The sequence below is a fragment of the Dendropsophus ebraccatus genome, chromosome 8 (genome assembly GCF_027789765.1).
Source record: "Dendropsophus ebraccatus isolate aDenEbr1 chromosome 8, aDenEbr1.pat, whole genome shotgun sequence".
In the NCBI taxonomy this organism is placed as follows: domain Eukaryota; kingdom Metazoa; phylum Chordata; class Amphibia; order Anura; family Hylidae; genus Dendropsophus; species Dendropsophus ebraccatus.
Window position 1 is genome coordinate 79,546,704 of NC_091461.1, and position 6,000 is coordinate 79,552,703.

The window sequence follows — 6,000 nt, forward strand, 5'->3', positions numbered from 1 at the left end:
AATCCACGGCCGCATATTCAGCCGCAAACAATGGTCTTGTTCATTTTTTACGGGTCCGTTTACGATAGGGCCGTAGATTCATACATAGTGTGCACTGTGCAGCCGCATATCCTATACTTCCCAGCATACACACGAACCATCAAAAATACCGCCGCACAATTACAGCCGCAAATACAGCCGCACTGTTACAACGTGTGAATCGAGCCTTATAGCGCTTTTATCCTTTGTCTATGGGGCTGTTTGAGGTGTCATTTTTTTGTGCCATGATGTGTTCTTTCTATTGGTACCTTGATTGTGCATATGCGACTTTTTGATCGCTTTTTATTACAATTTCTCTGGATTTGATGCAACCAAATGCGCAATTTTTGCACTTTGGGATATTTGCGCTTACGCCATTTACCGTGCGAGATCAGAATGTGATTAATTAATAGTTCGGGCGATTACGCATGCGGTCATACCAAACATGTTTATTTTTTATTTATTTATTTACCTTTATTTATAACCTGGGAAAGGGGGGTGAATCAGACTTTTATTAGGGAAGGGGCTTTTTTATTGACAACACTTTATTTTATTTTTTTACACTTATACTAGAGCCCCCCTGGGGGACTTCTAGTATATACACTTTGATCTCTCATTGAGATCTTTGCTGTATACTTATACAGCAAAGATCAATGAATCGGCACTCGTTTTGCTTTCGGCTGCTGCAGCCGAAAACAAACGAGTGCCGAGCCGGGGATGGCGCCATCTTGGAGCGTCCCCGGCCAGCTTCTGTAACGGAGATCGCTCCTCCGGGACAACGTCCCGGGGAGCGATCTCCCCCACTAGACACCAGGGACGGCTGAATCGGTAATCGGAGGCAGCTTTCATCTTTGACAGCTGCCTTCAATTATCTAATAGCGGCATTCCCCCCCCTCCTCGTGCCAGGGCAGAGCCCGCGGACCCCCCAGTGCAGACCCATATACTTACCGCTCCCACGAAGTCCCCGCTCCTGGAACCGGTCCCCCCGACGCGATATCCCCGTTCCGAAGCTTTGCGCACACTACCAGAGATGAGTCCGACACTCATAGAGATGACTGAGCCGTCATTGTGTATAGGCTTCTGACTCATCTCTGGGAGCACGCGCACGGCTTCGGACGGGGATATCGCAGAGGCAGGACTTCGTGGAAGCAGTATGTATATGGGTCTGCAGTAAGGGGTCGGCCAGGATCTGTACCGCCATGGGGGGTTATAGGTTCCCTTTAAGTTTGCATACTAGGTCTGGTCTTTGCTCATCTTTGAATCCTGGTGTCTCTTCATAGTCTTCACCATATTTTTTGTGAGTATCCCCTGGTAACAAGTCTTACTTTGTACCTAAAATGCTGCCTTCAGCATTGTATTTAACCTAAAAAAGTCATTTTACAGCCATATCCAATTCTTGTTGACAGTTCTGTCAGCATCCAGGTTTTTGTGCATGCAAAGATTTATTTATTCCTATGCTGCCTTTATCCATTTACTGGCTTCCCTGTCCGGAAGCTGTGACATTTCTTCCCAGGATGGGGCTTCATGAACATTAACTGTACCTGCCTTGTATGAGAGATGTACCGGTGATTTACTTTTGTTTACTCCAGTTGAACACCTTGGTTCTGTATCTGAGATTGTCAGGTTATCTCACTCATGGAATTTGGGTTTGTATTGACTTGTTGTTCAGAGATGCAGTGGTAGTATGATCACAGCCACTTTTCTCTTCAGTTCTTGATTCTGGTGTAGTCCATCACACCATCCTTCAGCAAAAGTGACACTGCTAGCATTAGTAACTCTCTGTTTTGAGGACTAGGATTCTGTTTTTGACTATGTTCCCACAACGTCAAAAATAGAGAAAGATTTTGCCATTTCAAATCATTATTGCCGCAATTTAACTGACTGCAGTGCAATACATTGAATTCAGTGGAAAGACGGACGTCCAATGCGCACAATGTATTGAATGACGGACGTTATTGCCGCGGACTTCAAAATAATGAACATGACCATTATTTTCGGATGTCTTTTGCAAACAGCGGATGTTTTTCCTTAGTTTTTCACACACAGTTTTTCTTTTTTCAACCGTTCTTTCTCCATTTTTACTATTAATTCATGGACTTTTCAATTAAGCCACACCCAAGGCAATTAGTAATCCCAAACTAGAATAATGTGCAAACACCAGTCATTGCACTAAGGGGAGGCCAGACAGCTAAATGACATCTGTTACGGGGGGGGGTGTTGCGGGGGGTTCGGCAGCACACAGAGGGGGCGCAGCCTCTGCATGCGCCGCATTTATCCTTTTTTTCCCGGGGGAAAATTATACTGAAACCTACGCCAGCTCTGAGTTTCAGATTATTCGTGTATACGGATTTATGTAGAGGCAGTGCGCCTCTACATAAATCCCCTGAGCTCCGGGGACATTTGTTAGCCCGGCGTTAAAACGCTGGACTTCATAAATGTCCCCTATTGTGTCCACGTCTGCATAGTTTTACCTGTTCCATCACCATGTTGAGGTTATGTAAGTGCTCATTTATTTTGGCACTGGCTATTACCTGCTTTTAATACAGGATAGCACACTTATCACCTTGGAATTTGACAGTAATTCCCCGACAATAGTCCATCTTCTAGACTGGGAACATATAGTACATCCTGCATTGGTATGGCTAATTGTTACATAGTTACATAGTTGTCTCCATTTTTACTTGGGGCACACTAAGATTCCATGTCCAATTCCTTCTGCATTTATGCTGGTTTCATCTGCAAGATAGATCATTTGATTCATTTCCTTTTTGGTTATGTCAAGCTCTTTAAAGAAGTTCTTATTGCTTTTCATGTGACTTGTACCCAAATCAATACACCAGCTTTGCAACATTTGGGTGGGATATAGTAGATTTGATCTTTTTGTTAAGTCCCTTTTGGATTTTGTTTTTGCTGTTCTGCCTTCCATATTGTGCAATATTTCTTTATGTGTCCCTGTTAGGGATGGTACGAACCCGCACCCTCGTAATGATTCCCGCTGTCTGCCCGCACCGTGCAGCGGGCGGATCCAGCGGGAGGACCGCCTGGAAAACTGGGATACAGCCATAGCCATAGGCTGTATCCCAGTTTTCCAGGCGTTACTCCCGCTGGATCTGCCCGCTCCATGGAGCGGCCAGACAGCGGGAATCTGATGCCAAGCGTTTGGGTTCATACGAACCCGAACCTCGGCAGGTTCGGACCATCCCTAGTCCCTGCTTGTGGCATCAGAAACATGCCCTAGTTTTCCTTTTTCTGAAAACGTGTATCTGCTGCTTTAAGAGCTATTTCAGCATCATTGTCTGTGGATTTGTGCACAAGTTCCTTTCTTCTATGAAATTCATCTATTAGCTGGGTCTTTACAAATTCTAGGTCAGCTCTGCCTCAGGTCTTGTCTCCAATGCATTGATCAATGCACTGTAGGAGTCAGGCAAACTGCAAAACATTATGGCTGCAATATGACTGTCTTTTATTTCTTCACCCACTGTCCTCAGATGTGTAGCCACTTCTAGCATTGCATTTATGTGCTCTTGCATGTCTTTTTCTTTGCTAAGTCTCATTCTGTACAGTTTTTCTGAGCAGAAATATCTTGCTGTTTAACCGGATCTTCCATGTAGCCTTTGAAATGCATCCCACATACCCTTTGCTGTGTTCTCATGTCTTATATGAGTCAGATAGTCATTCTCCACTAACAGACTATGGTGGTGCTTGCCTGTCTGTTCTTTTCTCATTCCTGGTATTGATCTGTGGTCTCTTTGTAGTAATAACCTTCCAGAAGTCATCCCTGGATAACAACATTTCCACCATAGCTCATGCTTATCATTGTTCATTCTGGCCACTGTCAATCTCAGCTCTGAGCTGCCCGCCATTGCGATAATCCTTTCCTTTATGTGTCAAACCCCTTTCTTATTTGTATGCAGGAGATGAGGACCTCTAGAAGTTGCAGATTACAGCTATCTGGAGTAGAATCATCAGCACAGACATTTGTGGAAGTATATTCATTGCGTTCTTTACTAGAGACACACAGGAACCATTACATGCCTAACCTGTGTTCTTACAACATGGATGATACAAGAGAGAAAGTAACAGAGAGAACATAAAGGCTAGCAGAGCAATGCATATGAAACACATTAACACTTAACACAGCGCCACCTGCTGTCTGTATGAAATAAGTCCTCCAACATAAGCTGAAGCTGTTGCATAGTCTTCAACAGGTCTAGCTGTGATGGCTCCAGAGATCAGATATTTATCAACTTTCCTGGGGATATGCTATAAATTTACAGTGTGGGACAGCATTTTTAAAGGGGATATCCAGGATTAGAAAAATCAAGCTGTTCTCTTACAGAAAAAAGTGTGGTATTGCAACTTAGTTCCATTGAAGTGAATGGAGCTATGTTGTAATACCAAACACAATGGCCTCTTGTGTGGCTATGCTTTTGTCATAAAAAATAAACAAATGTAAAGTAACATTTACCTATTTTTGTTACTATGTACATATAATAAATGTACTCATAACCGAGGGCCACTAAAATGTATCTTATATATTGTGTTGTACAGACCAGCATATGGGGGCGTGACTGCCCTGGTCCCACCTATGAATATCGATGTGCAACACTGAAGAATGTCGAGGACCATTTGAGGATTTCCGAGCTCAGCAGTGTTCTCAGCGAACTCATACTACACGCACCAGAACACCAAGCACACATGGCTTCCCTATGAACACCAAGATGGTAAGAAAAAAAGTCAAATTACGACTTATTATTTCCCTTGCAAGTATAACAAAAGTAAATGAATAAAACTATATTTCCCCTCAAAAAACTAAATGGTCAGCAGATTTTTCAGGGACATGTCAAAGATTTACATCAGTGGGGGTCTGCTTAGTCCCCCACAAATCAGAAGAACAAGCCAGGAGAAGTGCACAGTAGTTCATTTCACTCCCCAGCTTGCAGTGATCTCCATCTAGGCAGTCTATGGGGCTGCCTGCTCAGAGATGATTGACAGCAGCATGGTCTGATCTTTAGGGGTCGCAGTAATTTCCTATAGTATAGTATAGCGTTAAAATGTTTTTTTTTTTCCCATATCCTTTAAAATGTCACTGTCGTTTTGACTTTTAAAATCTAAATCAACAGTAGATGTGAAATAAAGCAAGTTTGCAATTTACATTTATTATTTTCTTTTTAAGTTATGGAAAACACAGTGCTTCCTGTGTTCTGACTCTCTTTTTTATTTTCAAGAGTCTAAACACAGGAAGTCCTGAGTTTCCCAGGTCATCTGAGTGCTCACAGAGAAGGCAGTCATGTGATTGATGGACACATTGAGCCGACTCTGTACTGGCAAAAATTCTTGTGTTTAGTCTTTTTTTTTTTTTAAACCAGCACAATACTAAAAAAAGCTGCCTTCAGAGACTGGGCCTGGATATCTGGTAAGTATAGCTATGTTTTACAGCATGATAACTAAAAATAAATAAATAATGAATGTATATTGCAAACTTGCCTTATTTCACATCTGCTGTTGATTTACATTTTGAAAGTTTAAACTACAGTTTACACTTTAAATTAGTCAACCATTCTTAAATGATTGTATAACTAGCTGAAGTCTTTTAAAACAAACCATAACTCTGGATATCTCAGTATATCCTGTATAGAAGCAGCTGCAAATATACATAATTTCCTATGACACCAATGTTCTTTCTCATAGATGCACAGAAATGTGAGCTTATATGCCAGTCTAAAGAAACAGGAGATGTGGTCTTTATGAATCAGGTGGTTCATGATGGTACCCGTTGTAGCTATAAAGATCCCTATAGTGTCTGTGCGAGGAGATTGTGTGGTAAGTGCTCATCCAAAATAATGAATCATCCATAACATTAAGGGTCCTATTAGACAGGCCGATCAATAATGTAAATTACCGGCGATATGCTTGATCGGCGTTCGTTTACTGAGCCTATTACACAGCTCGATGATTGTTTAGCAAGGCCTGCACGGAGAT

The 6,000-nt window shown here is 42.3% G+C and overlaps 1 pseudogene; it reads right to left on the reverse strand.

The window, feature by feature from the left end:
* Nucleotides 1-867, reverse strand: part of LOC138800054 (A disintegrin and metalloproteinase with thrombospondin motifs 14-like) — a 41,393-nt pseudogene extending 40,526 nt beyond the window's left edge.
* Nucleotides 868-6,000: the final 5,133 nt, after the last annotated feature.